A 12,603-nucleotide genomic window follows, 5' to 3' on the forward strand; every position below is an offset into this window, starting at 1 on the left:
TTGCAACAAATGCTTAAAGGGACACTGAAGTGATTTGGAAACATTGCGGGATTAGGAGCGCCAATTATAGTCAGAAGTCCCTAGGCCCTGTTTCGACCACTCTGAGCGCGTTTACGCGAATTTATTTAGTAGAAAAATCGATTCGAAAATGCTGTCCTCCTCTCTGCACCCTCACCCATTTTCTGTGGCGTTTTCGTGTGACGTCAGGAGGAGAGGAGCTGGCAATTGGCTGCGCTACTGCACGGCTCGCCGACCTTCCAACAGAGTCAGCCAGTCCAGCATTTCGTCGTTGCCGACCACCGACGGGTCGGCGCAATTCGTTCGCTCAGTTGAAACGAAGCCAGGACATGAAAGAATGAAAAAATGTGCCTTTCTTTACTTTGGTAGTTTGTACACTGTATCAAGCTCCAAGTCAAGGTCGCTTCACAGAAGCGCTGCACAAGCGCACATGTGACGCTTCGCTGACTGGTACGCTAGTAGGAAAATCTAAGGCCACTTGAAGGTGGGGGAAAAGTCAGCGAAGTTATTATAGGTACTAAGGCAATAAAATCAACTGATACGTTTACCGTACAGCGTAAAACTAAGGTGCAGGAAGCTTTTTTCTTGCGCTGGGCGAACAAGCACAGCGGTCAGCAGCACGACTACGCATCTGCGAACGCTTTCCCGTCTAAGAAATGCAATTGCTAGACGTGAGATATTGTGGAAACTTGGGGGACGCTTACTGCACGAGCGCAGTACAACAAATAGTCACCTAAGCTGCTTCAAATTCTTAAAGTAAATAAAAATGCAAACTGGTTATACATTATATACCTCGTATTGGCAAGGTCGGCAGCGCTCGCACGGTGGCCGAGTGGTCTGGAGCGCTAGGAGTGTTTGGTGCAAATGTTGTGCAATCACGAGTTCGAATCCCCGAGGGTAGATTCTTGTTTTTTATAAGTGGACTTTTTTGTTTTCGGCCGATGTTTTCACTTCTCGGTTCACCGTTTTTGAGCTGTAATGTTAACTGCTCCACGAACTAGTTCACAGAATACCCATCTCTTTCATCACCCCTTTTGTTCTCTAATCTTTCATCCCCCCTCTTCCCCCTTCCCCGCACTAGGTTGTATGCAGGTGAGCCCCCAGCTGGGCTCAATAATCTCCCCAGTGCACGTCCTTTTGTTTTCACCCGAACCACCTAGTAGTAGTAGTAGTAGTAGTAGTAGTAGTGCACAAAACGCGCGCAGGCTGACACTGACGCGCTAGTGAGTTCTCGTTGGCGTGCTGTTGCCATAAGCACCGACGGCTTGTGGGCAGTGGGCACAGGCGAGAATCAACAGACCCTTGTCTATGTGCGAACACGCTTTTTACGATACGGGCATGAGTGAGGCAAGCTCCAAATATGGGGGAAAAGCGCATGGCATTTAAGCGTCTGCGGGGACGCGGAGGGCGTTCATCCACTGCGTAGGCCTCGGCTAGTGATTGCTACAATTCCAAGACGTCCTGGGAGGCTTATCTTACGCATTTTACAGCCGGAAGCATGGCAGAAGCGCGGCACGACGATGACTGAGTTATCGACAATGCCCATCCAACGATGCCGTCGGATGTCAAGCATGTTGTTTTCCAGAACCGAAACCGAAACTTGTTTGAATGCTAACCTTGGACATCGTCCAATAACGGTGCCACCTCCTCCCGACGTCACAGTCTTTAGTTGGTACGGCCGCCGCAAGCCCCGCATGGTAGTTTTTCTTCTTTCGCGCTTTGTAAATTAATTACCGACTTGTAAAACGATAAACTATAAAAAGGTGGGCTAATTTAAGCCAGTCTACGCAGTGCAAGCAAAAACGGGACCTTGACAAATTCGCTTCAGTGTCCCTTTAAAGAGCAGTTATACTTCTAGAATGTATAAATTATAAAACGTTCCTAAGTACGAGCGTCAAGGAAAAGAGCCATGTATCAGTTTCGTGATTTAGCCATACGTTAGCTATCAGATTTAGGCCAGCTATCTGTTTCGCCATTTAACCGTAACCGTAAGTCAAAACAAAGAGCATGTCCCCGGCAGCGCTGTACCGGCAGAACCATCTTTCGCCTTCTTTAAATGTAATTGATTATAAGGGGGTAGGGGGGCGGGAGGGGGGGGGGATGCGCCCGCTTTTTTGAGGCGACTTTCTATGGCCATCGATTAAGGGTACTGCATTCAACTTCCCTCGCTCTGTGAACTGAGAAAATGCCGCTGCCTTTTTGAGTATCGCAAACGAAAGCTATAGAACACAGATAGCTCCGTGATATTAACTATATAAGAGCCTCAGGAATAACTTTCGTGGGCGCACACTAGCATCCATGCTTTTATCGCACCATGCTGCGCCAAGTGCTTCAGTGTGTTAATTCTGGCCACCAATTCAGGTCCAGCGACTGGAAACAACATATTAATACTATATTAATTTGACTGTTTGGTGTGCCCTGTTTGTTTAATGAACTGAAGCAGTGGCTGCGCGCAATCGCACTTGGTTTCGTATATAAGTTCCCCAATGTTGCTACTTCGTACTTTTGTACATTATAAGTAGTAGCCAAGGCTTTCTTATTACTAGACGTGGTCGTTTAGTCGATTAACCTTCCCATTATTCGATTAACGTTCAAGGCGCTAGAGATTTTTTATTCAGGTAATTGGTTTAAGACGATGCGAGCAACGTGCCAACCATGATCTGGGTCCCTTGGAAGGATGGTATGTAGAAATCCTCCTTTCTTGAACTCACCCCCATTGCAAAAAAGGCTGCGGGGCTTTTCGATTACGTCGACGAAATTTGAGGGGCGAAGCCTTTTAGGGGCTGGGGTGATCCGATCTCTTATTTTCGTCGTTGTCGTCGTAGTCGTCGTTCGTCTGATGTGGTCACGGCAATAGAACACGGCGTAACTCGCTTATGCCTCGCGCTAGACCGTAATGCGTACTATAAAAACACCGCAACACTCGTTGACCAGTCGAGCTGGAGCAATGCGTAAAGCATACTAAAGGACGCCGGGACACTCGTTTACGCCTCGCTCTAGACAGGTTCGTGCTTCAAAGACAAGATACTTTTACGGCAAAGCTGTATACCTCTACCCCACAACGGTGTCATTACCGTTGGCAAAAACGCTAAGGTGCACTGCCCTGCACGCTTCGCCCTCCCCAGGTTTCCCGTTAGTGGAGATGAACCGGGATATTAATTCGCATTCACTTCCTGGAGTTAACGGGAACGCGTGTGAATTCTGCAAGCGTCGAAAAGTGAAGGAACTTCCTCCTGCCGCTAATTGTGAAGGAAAATTTTGTACTACGAAACTGAACGCGGTAACATAGATTGCATAGACCGACCACTATTAAGTAGCATCGACAATGTAATCGAATGAACCCTTGAAAATGGTACCTTTTTAAGTTCTTTTTTCCTAAATGAACACGATCGATTATTTGCTTTCTTATTCTATTCAGCTAATTGTATGAGAATGTTAAAGGCCGCCAAATCCTTTTTGCTACATTAAAATATTACAATAATGAGCGTAATAGCGTATTGGCAGGAAAGGCCCATCGGCAGTCCCTCGGAGCGTATGAAATCACGAATAATACATTATTGTTACTAATAGTAATATTAATTATTAAGCAACATTATTTAAGTTTTAATATACTAATGTATTACTATATGCATTAGTATTATCGCCTAGCGGAACATCGTCCTAATTCCTGTAAAAAAACCTCCAACGGCTGCCCCTCTAAGGCGCACCCGCAAACCCTCCTGTGATGACGACTAAACGGTCAGCATCTGTGTCTGGCTTTGTAAACACAGTCAAAAATTTCCTAGAAGCCCAGGCGTACAATGTGCTGTTTTGCTTGCAATAATATAACAGAGCTACCATATTCTTCTCCGACAGAATCGCTGTTAAATCGCCTAAGCACGAACGGTGCGGAGACAGCTCGCGCCCGCGTAAAACGGCCTGCAAATGACAGAAAACAAGGCCCTGGCTGGGCTAGTCTCGCGCAGCCAACATGCCTAGTGTCGCGGAACAGTACGTCGAGACTGCTCTGAATTGTTCTCACCGCTGCTGCGAATTCCGTAACCGCACAGCGCGCCGCCGCTCTAACCTGGCCGTGCATTTAATTGCTGAGCTCTGGTTCAAGGCAAGACAAGGCGCCACCGCCAAAGAAAGCGTGCGGTTGCTCCTCCCACCAGCGCTTCTCCGGCGCCCGGTCAGCACGCGCCGTTGGGCAAGCCAGAAACTTCTTCTTTCTCCGTTAATACCTGGTGAAAAAATAGGAGAGGTTGACGCTTTATAGAAGCGCCGGCTACTGCTTCTCGCGTAAGGTACTGTTCGTAATAGACATTTCAAGAGTCTCAAACTCACTGTGCCCGAGAGTTGACCCACCGGGCAAGCTAAGAGTTCGTCGAGCACTGGCAGGTCTCCCGTCTCTTGTCGTTCCACGAAGTCACTAAGCATTACCGTCTGGAACGAATGCTATATCCTCCTGCGCACAAAACCCTCACCAAAGAACAAGAGCGCCACCTCCAAGGCATTCAGACAAACACATTTCCCCACCCCACTAGAGCCCACATTCTGGCCCCCAACCTGTAGTCTTCGCAATGTCGCTTCTGCGAGGCTCTGGGCACCCTCTACCGTATCATGTGGGGCTGTGATAAGAACCCCCACCTACCCCCCTGCCTTTCCCCTCCCCTGAGCACTGGGAGAGAGCACTGTCCAGTTCGGACCCTGACGACCAGCTTTGGCTGGTGCAGCGAGCCCAAGAAGCCGGACGGAGTCAAGGGGTCCTGGAATGAGGACTCTTCCCCAGGGCTGAGAGCTTCAGATACACGTTTATTCCTCCTCCTGACTGGCGAGGTCGGCGAAGGAAGCTCTTGCGGGAGAGTTCTTGCAATGTTCATGGAGTCAATGCACACAATACACTGCAAACACAAATTAGCCACTGGTGTCCCTTAATGGAAGTCAGCAACTATGGTACACACTTGATGGTGGTTAGGGGAACGTCACACATAACAGCAGATCACAAATCACACAGAAGATTACAAACAAATCACACACTAAAAGAAGTCACAATGTGCAGTACAGAATGGAGGAAGGAAAAACGGCACAACGAGAAACGCAATAAAACGTAGTGTGGGTAGTCATGGTTGGAGACTCTAAGCGGAATAATACCAAAGGTAGAGGTACATTTTATACAAATAAAGTCCTAATAAAAGCAGTCTCTAGAAAGAGTTTAAGTGCAGAAAAAGAACGCCGTCGCTGACGGGGTGTTGTCCATGGTCCGAGAACTTTGGCGAGGTTACACGGCCTATTGTCTAAGGACATGAGCACACCTTTGAAGTTCCTCCTGGCATCGTCATGTTGGGGACATTCTAAGATTACATGATGAATCGTTTCATCAGGATGACCACATAAACTTCTTGCACTCTGAACTTTGCCGATTTTGTGGAGAAAATGCTTGTTGTAAGCAGTGCCAATACGCAAGCGGTGTATAAGCGTCTCTAAGCATCTCGATGTAGGTGTTGGAATTTGAAATCGCAGTAAGGGATCAACCTCAAAGAGCTGGCTGCTTTGGGACAGTTCGTCAAGCCATGTAGCATGGCAAAGGCTGTCACTAGCTCTCGTTAAAATATGCCGCAAGTCCGAAATGTAGAGGGGCAATATGTCGGAGGTTGGTAATAGGTGCGCTTGGCGAGCTGAAACATCTGCCGCTGCATTGCCGGGAATATTGCAGTGGCCAGGAATCCATTGAAACACAATATGGTGCACCTCAGAGGCTCTAGTTAATGCTTTCAAAGTTTCATACACCAATGGATCGTTGAAAGCATTCCCAGTGTGTTTCATAGATGCTAATGCTGCTTGAAAGTCAGAAAGAATCAACGAATTTTGTGGAACTGCCACACGGCCGATTAACCGCAAGGCCAACAGAACAGCGTAAAGTTCTGCCGCAGTTGAGGAAGTGTAATGGGAGAGCCTAATTTGGTGTTCATAGTGTAGGCTCGGTATTACAAATGCAGATGTAGACAAGATATGTAGACAAGACCCGTCTGTGTACACATGTGTGAAGCCAGGGTAGAGTATATACATTTGACAAAGAGACAGTTGCTGCGCGGTGACAGCAGGTAAATCCCCTTTTCGGAATAAACCCTGCACAGTCAACTGAACAGCTGGACTTGAAAGAAGCCACGGTGGATACACAGGGTTACCTGGCCAAACCTCGTCCATAGGTTTAAGCAAGAAACTTAAAATCTTTGATTACACTTACACACTACAGTTGTTGCCCCTCCCAAGGTTTCACGTTATTGGAGATGGCCCGCGATTTTTATTTTAATACCGCAGAACAGCGAATGTGGCGCCATGAACGCGTGTTTGAGAGTTCACCGACCAGGACCATGAGCGCAAATGTGTGTGCAGTAGCTAAAGAAGTCGACGCATTAAGAACTAAGAGATGTTTCCTTCCTTTGGCGACAACATCAGATAACTCAGCACATTTACATTTAGGTGCTCCTCTACACAGACATTTCGATTCCACTGCACAAGGCGAAAGCTCGTTCAAGAAACTCAATGTCTCAGACGGAGGGGAACCAATAAGAATCCTAAGGGCCGGGCTTTGCGCCATCGGGATTCAGACGGGGTCCTCAGTGCCGGAGGTCTACTACTGATAGTTCAGTAGGTTTAGCGACTGTGGCGGTAGGATAGAGATTTTGGTTTAAAGGAAAATATTAGAAGATGTGTACGCGCGGAACGCGACACTGTTTTGGTACTCGGCGATAAGGCACATTGTCTAGCGGTTCAGGCACAAAAATACAGCAGCGCATTCGGCACACGTGTGTCAAGGTTCACCGCACACGCTACACTGCATCACACGTTAGAACTGATGTCACTGTACCCCTTGCCGCAACGACGACCGGACCAAACGTTCTTCTCCAGATCGCACACTAACCGGTGGGGGACAAAAGTTGGCGCAACAATATTTTTAGCTCAGGCCGATTTTTTTGCCCACGGTGAGCGCCACCAACAACGGCAGCTGTTCTTTAACAAGAGACCCTTCACGCTAAGCGTTGACATGCACAGTTTTCGAAGCGTGAAGGCGGGACTGCTAACTTGCGCCGTTGTAACTGGAAACATTAAAGGCATTGTTGCAAACAATTTTACTGTCGTTTTAGACGGCACGCGGACGATGGTGCAATGAGACGGCCACTGGGGTGTGGCGTTTTGAGGTTGGTCAAAAATTTTGTTTCCTTTGCTTGGCTTGCTATACTTCAATGCAGCAGTAAAAATAGTTTTTTCAGCACTTGAATTCCTAATACCAAGCTGTGAAATAAGGTGAATTGAGGTTCACGTTCTCCGCGGCTTCTTAGTACTGTTACTTAGTACTTAGTACTGTTACTTAGTGCTTAATAAAATCACTACTCTTTTCTTTTCAATTCGGCCGAAGACGTTTAAAGAAGTGTACAAATCTTAATTTACAATAAAGACGTAAATGTAGCTTTTCATAAGATCCCCGCGTCTTCGATATTTTGCTTTCAAATTTACATGTTATACAGAACTTGGGAGAAATAAAGGTAGCCCTCGCTTGCTAATTCTGGTATACATGTGCGTATGAGTGGAAGAATTGACTATGCCGGATGATTTTAAAAAGTTATGCTTTCTGGGTAATTTCGGGGACAGGTGGCCATTCCTTGTATGATTGAAGACGTCCCAACAGTAATGCACAATACCTTCCGCAGTGTCTAAGGGGTGTAGTGAGCCCAAATACGTGAGAATTGAAATTGGTTTCCTAGAAACCTCCATGCCAAGACAACTTCACATTATTATACGATAATGTATCACCTTCAGGCACGTAGCGCGATTAAGCCTCAAAAAGGTACACGTCCAGAGAGACCGCGAGAAGGCAGTTTCCATATAATAATTCTATCGTTGAAACCTTTTCTTGTGCATCTTGTGGCTGTTAATTCAGAGGGAAATTGTGTTTGCATGGACGTACAGTAATGACCAAACGAAATATGAACGGTAAAATCGAACCGAAAAGCAAAAAACAAAAAGTTGGCGTCCCATAGGTCTAATAATGCAATGCTATTAACAAATTTCGAAATCCGCATTTCTCATGTTTAATACTGTACTGAAGCCACGTGTCAATTTGACATAGATGAAAAAAAGAGCTATTTCTGTCATCTTGTTCATGTTTGCGTTATCGCGTTTCATTTGTCTATGACTGCTCAAGCAGTAGGTACCACAAGGGTTTTTATGCAGCATGCTAATGGAACAAGGAAAGCTTTTCTGATATACAGCCTAGGTCGCTTAGAACAATACCCGAGTGCGAAGGAAATACCATCATTATAACCGATAATTGTATAACCGGGTTGCGAAATAAAAAGACGGAACAGAGCTCAAAACATTTTATACACATGCAAGCAAGGTCGTACTGCTACTAATTTGCGGAAAAGAAGCCACAGTCGGTCCCCTTTCTTTGCTGCATGTGAAGCAAATCTTTTCCAAGAGCGTCTTTAGGTGGTTTACTACAGGTGGTTTACTATGGGCTTACTACAAGCTTAGAAAAATTCACGGCTGACTCAACTACGCCCCATTTATTCTATCCTGATTCTCTAACCAAGATAACTTGGTGGTGTCTAGTTTCAGGATTGCGTGTTACGCTACCATGAATTTTCCACCTGCCGAATTCTTGAGTACTTCTTTGTTTTTTAAAACCCTCCTAGAAGCAGTGAGCTTTGTACGTTTCGGACTGCGTTTAACAGTCGGCGCTGTGTATCGTCAGCAGCGCGCGTAAAACAGCACGGAGACGCAATAAACACTCAAAGCGTACAATGATGAAAAGTTGCAATACTGCTTGTGGAAACCCATGCGATAGCTACATGCACATGGTCACAGTGGGAAATTGGGAATTCGCCAAATAATTTCCTCCACGGTGTTATATTTAGCCATGCGCCTGACGCAGTAGGGCTCGTAGAAACACGTGCTCTCCTAGCCGCCTGATAGGCTTCCTGTAGCTTCGCAGGGGGCTACGCGAGCTCTCCTAGGGCAATGGCCCCCGTGAGCACGCGCTGGCACAACGCGGAGTAACAAGAGAGAGCGAAAAACCTTTTATTGAGCGAGGATAGCTTAGAGGAGCTTTTCTGAAAAGCGGGGTGGCTGTGGTGCGAGTCCGGCGGCTACCGCTGCAGCTCTGTCCACGAGTAAGGCGTGTACTCCCGTGACTGAGCTACCCAGCACTCCCTCCGACTGCTCGTCAGAGGTTATTGGAGGGAAAGGGTCAAGAGGGAAGCCACATCTGGACTGGGATATCGTGTCACAGATACTGCATGAGGGGAAGTTACGTTATGGGTAAAGGGACAGATGAATGTGATGATGCACCGCCCTGCAAGGGAGAGTGGGTTTGGAGAAGCTGCCAGGTACGTTCATGTGACTAGGTGAGTTGTGGAGTTTTGGGGGATAATTGCGGCGGACGAGGCGGTAATCATCATATATTATCATTTGTTGTATCATTAAGGCATCTTGTGGGGTAATAATAAGGGGAGGACAAGACCAAAAATCTACAATGGGTGATCGTTGATGGTGCAGGTGTAGGTGTGAGGCAGGCTCATAAAGAAATGGCAGCAACACAAGCAACTCCATACACAATAATACATAAATGAACAGAAACAACAAAGAACTAACAACAACTCAAATGATTTGTGATTTAATGTTTGAATACTATGGGGTGACGATATCTAGGAGTGACGATATCATGAAACGTTGTCAGTCCATTCCTGGCGGACCTCGCATCATGGTAGGCCAAGCCCGGCGCCTCCTAGGATCGTAAGCACTCGAGCAACGTCACGCGGTGTCTTGCTTTCATAATGCCGCCATAAACTCCATTGGAGAGGTGGAGGGATTTTGGAATGGAATTTTGAGTGCAAGCGGCGATAGCCTCGACGGCGAAATTTCGTGTTGCCGTTATTAAACCAGGCATTATAGGAGTGCTAACACTATTGCCGACTCAAAAGCCTCCACTCGGTGGGGTGGTGGAATTGTAAGAGAACTATTGGCAAGACTTCCCAGCTTGAGCGCCACGCTGGCCTCTGTTGTCCCGTTGGACACAAGCTCGCCCTTAGTAAACCCGGTTCCTCCATCTTTCCTTCTAGTGTACGTGACTACATCCAGTTCTGTGAGCATTTAGAATATTAGACTTCAAACGAGAATGACGTCGAAACCCGTTGCAAGGCGATTATGCGTTTTCTATAGGCTCCAACGTGTTATCCTTTTGCCACTGCTGGCGCTGGAAGGTCCTAAATACAGGTCCACCATTGTTCCCTATACAGTAATATCTACAGGAAAAATTGCACGCCATCATCCGTTTTTCTCACAGCTTGATCTCACTGTTTACATTCCTTATTTTATATGCGTCTGCCCAATTTTTCCCGCGACAGTCTGTGAGTCCTCAGAGCTCTCTTCTCGCCACTGACGCTGCCTACAGAGAAAGCGGAAGGTCGCAACACCACCAGTCTGACAGATCGAGGGAAATGGTATCTTTCACACCAGGGAAACCTGGTACGATCTGCGGCTATCCGAAATTAGCCGATTTTTTGGGCACTGGCCCGCGATCACCGAAAAATGAGAGAAAACAGAGAAGGAGAAAAAAATATCATAAACTAAGAATGGAAGAAAAATTAGTCCTAAGGAATTGATTGACGGACAAAAGCAAAACTGCAAGGTGATGTGATCACACGCTACGCCACCTTATGGTTTCGATTTTCAGTTACATGATAGCAAAATGATCTTCGGGGTGCGAGCCGATGGTGATGCTACGTGAATGAATTGCATTGCTGGCAATTGAAAAGAATCAAACGTCTTTTTTATTTGATAACAAAAACGATCAGTCCATTCATCCAACCCCTGAGCTCAAAAATTGAGAGGAACCGTGAACGTCCCCGAGATCACTTGCATATAGGTAAGTACGTTCGGTGGGCCGTCGTTCTGCTGTAATCACTTTTGCGGGCGTGTGTCTCCAAACCACTGCACTTTTCAAACACAGGGGGGTCCTCATACAGACCCAGCGTCTCAAAAACATCGGAATGTTGTGAAGAAGGGCTCTGGGTGGTTCACTCAGCCGTGTATTATTGTGTAAGTGATCGATTGGCATACCGAAAAGTTCAGCGCGGCGAACGACAAAAGATGCCCGAACGAAACATTTTCTTGCAACTTTGCCAACATTTCCACGGAGACGTCACGTCAAAGCCCAGCTCACCACCAGCCTCTGGCGACACAACGGACGCATGCTATCTCACAGATGCATAAATTCAATAAACGCTAGGGCCCGTTCTATAATAGGGTGTGCAGCTACGGCAGGGCGGCAAAGGGAAATGAGTGCAAGTGATGGGGACGAAATGCCGACAATCGTAGACATCCAAAAGGAGGAAGGTAGGCGGCCAATACTACTGTTAAAGCAAGCAAAGGTGATCCCTGAGACTGTGACAGAGCGCTAAAACGGCTGGGGAGGTGGACGAGGCATTTGAAAGAAACGCCGTGTTGTGCAATTCTGCGGCAATATGAAGGAATGGAATTCTTTCTGAGGCTCAACTTTACCGACGGGAGGCACAAAACGGTGGCGCATTTTTCATTTCTACCATACTATTTTCAAATATTTTTTCCCACCGTGTTAAACTTGGCATTGCACTTTCCCGATGTTTCTCGTCCCAGGAGCAGCAGTGCCAAGCGTCTGACCACTACACTGATTCCCGACATGTATACTAACGCATCCTATACAATCGAACATCCTCTGCGCCAACAGAGCTTCACAACAGAATTCAATCAACGGTCAAACTCTGCTGGGTACATAGTTATATCAGGTAGCGAAAGAGAAACACACCCGCCCGCGAAACAGCACTCCAGTCTTCCTGCATCCGCATCCAGCTCCAGAGATCCCGTTCCACCAAAGCGCATTCCAACACAATATATGCGACCCAACCCGGAAGCTCCCCCACAGGCACTTACCCAAAGAACACGTTTTGGTCAGGCAGCACAAAAACGGTACCCTCCTAACCCCGCCCCGAATGGCCCTTCACCATAGAAGACCATTGCCACAATGCTCGAGATGCCAGTGAGCGCTGGACCAACGTCACCTGCCCGCCAGCGCCCGGGAGAAGAAGCTATCGTAAGACTTTCGGCTCGGGAACGTGAATCCGCCTTTATTCATTTCATCCAGCACCACCTGGATTGCCGTACCAAGGGAGGCCACCAAGCACCCGTCAATGACTTAGCATGGCCCAGCCAACACCAGCTAGACTACTTCAGGCCTCCGCACTGCTCGCGTGACGTCACGGACCTGGCCCGACGCAGCTAGCTGCGGTCGGCGCAGCTGCGTGCTTTGTGTGCACGTTCAGGGTGGATTTTATTTATGAATGCCACCAATCTTCATGGTAGAAGCGTGTATAATTCATAAAGAATTTACACGCAGAAAACTAAAACAAGAATACTCTTTCGTTGAAGTAGCACCACGTTTGGCATCATGCGCTGCCACTGAATAAAGTTACCAAGAGTTGAATGACATTAAAAATGAAATATTTATTCACAAATACAAAGGTTATGCAGTTGCTCACTATAATTTTTTCGCACACTCACATAAAA

The sequence above is a fragment of the Haemaphysalis longicornis genome, unplaced genomic scaffold (genome assembly GCF_048455015.1).
Source record: "Haemaphysalis longicornis isolate Haplotype H1 unplaced genomic scaffold, Haemaphysalis longicornis Haplotype H1 scaffold_13, whole genome shotgun sequence".
NCBI classification, from domain to species: domain Eukaryota; kingdom Metazoa; phylum Arthropoda; class Arachnida; order Ixodida; family Ixodidae; genus Haemaphysalis; species Haemaphysalis longicornis.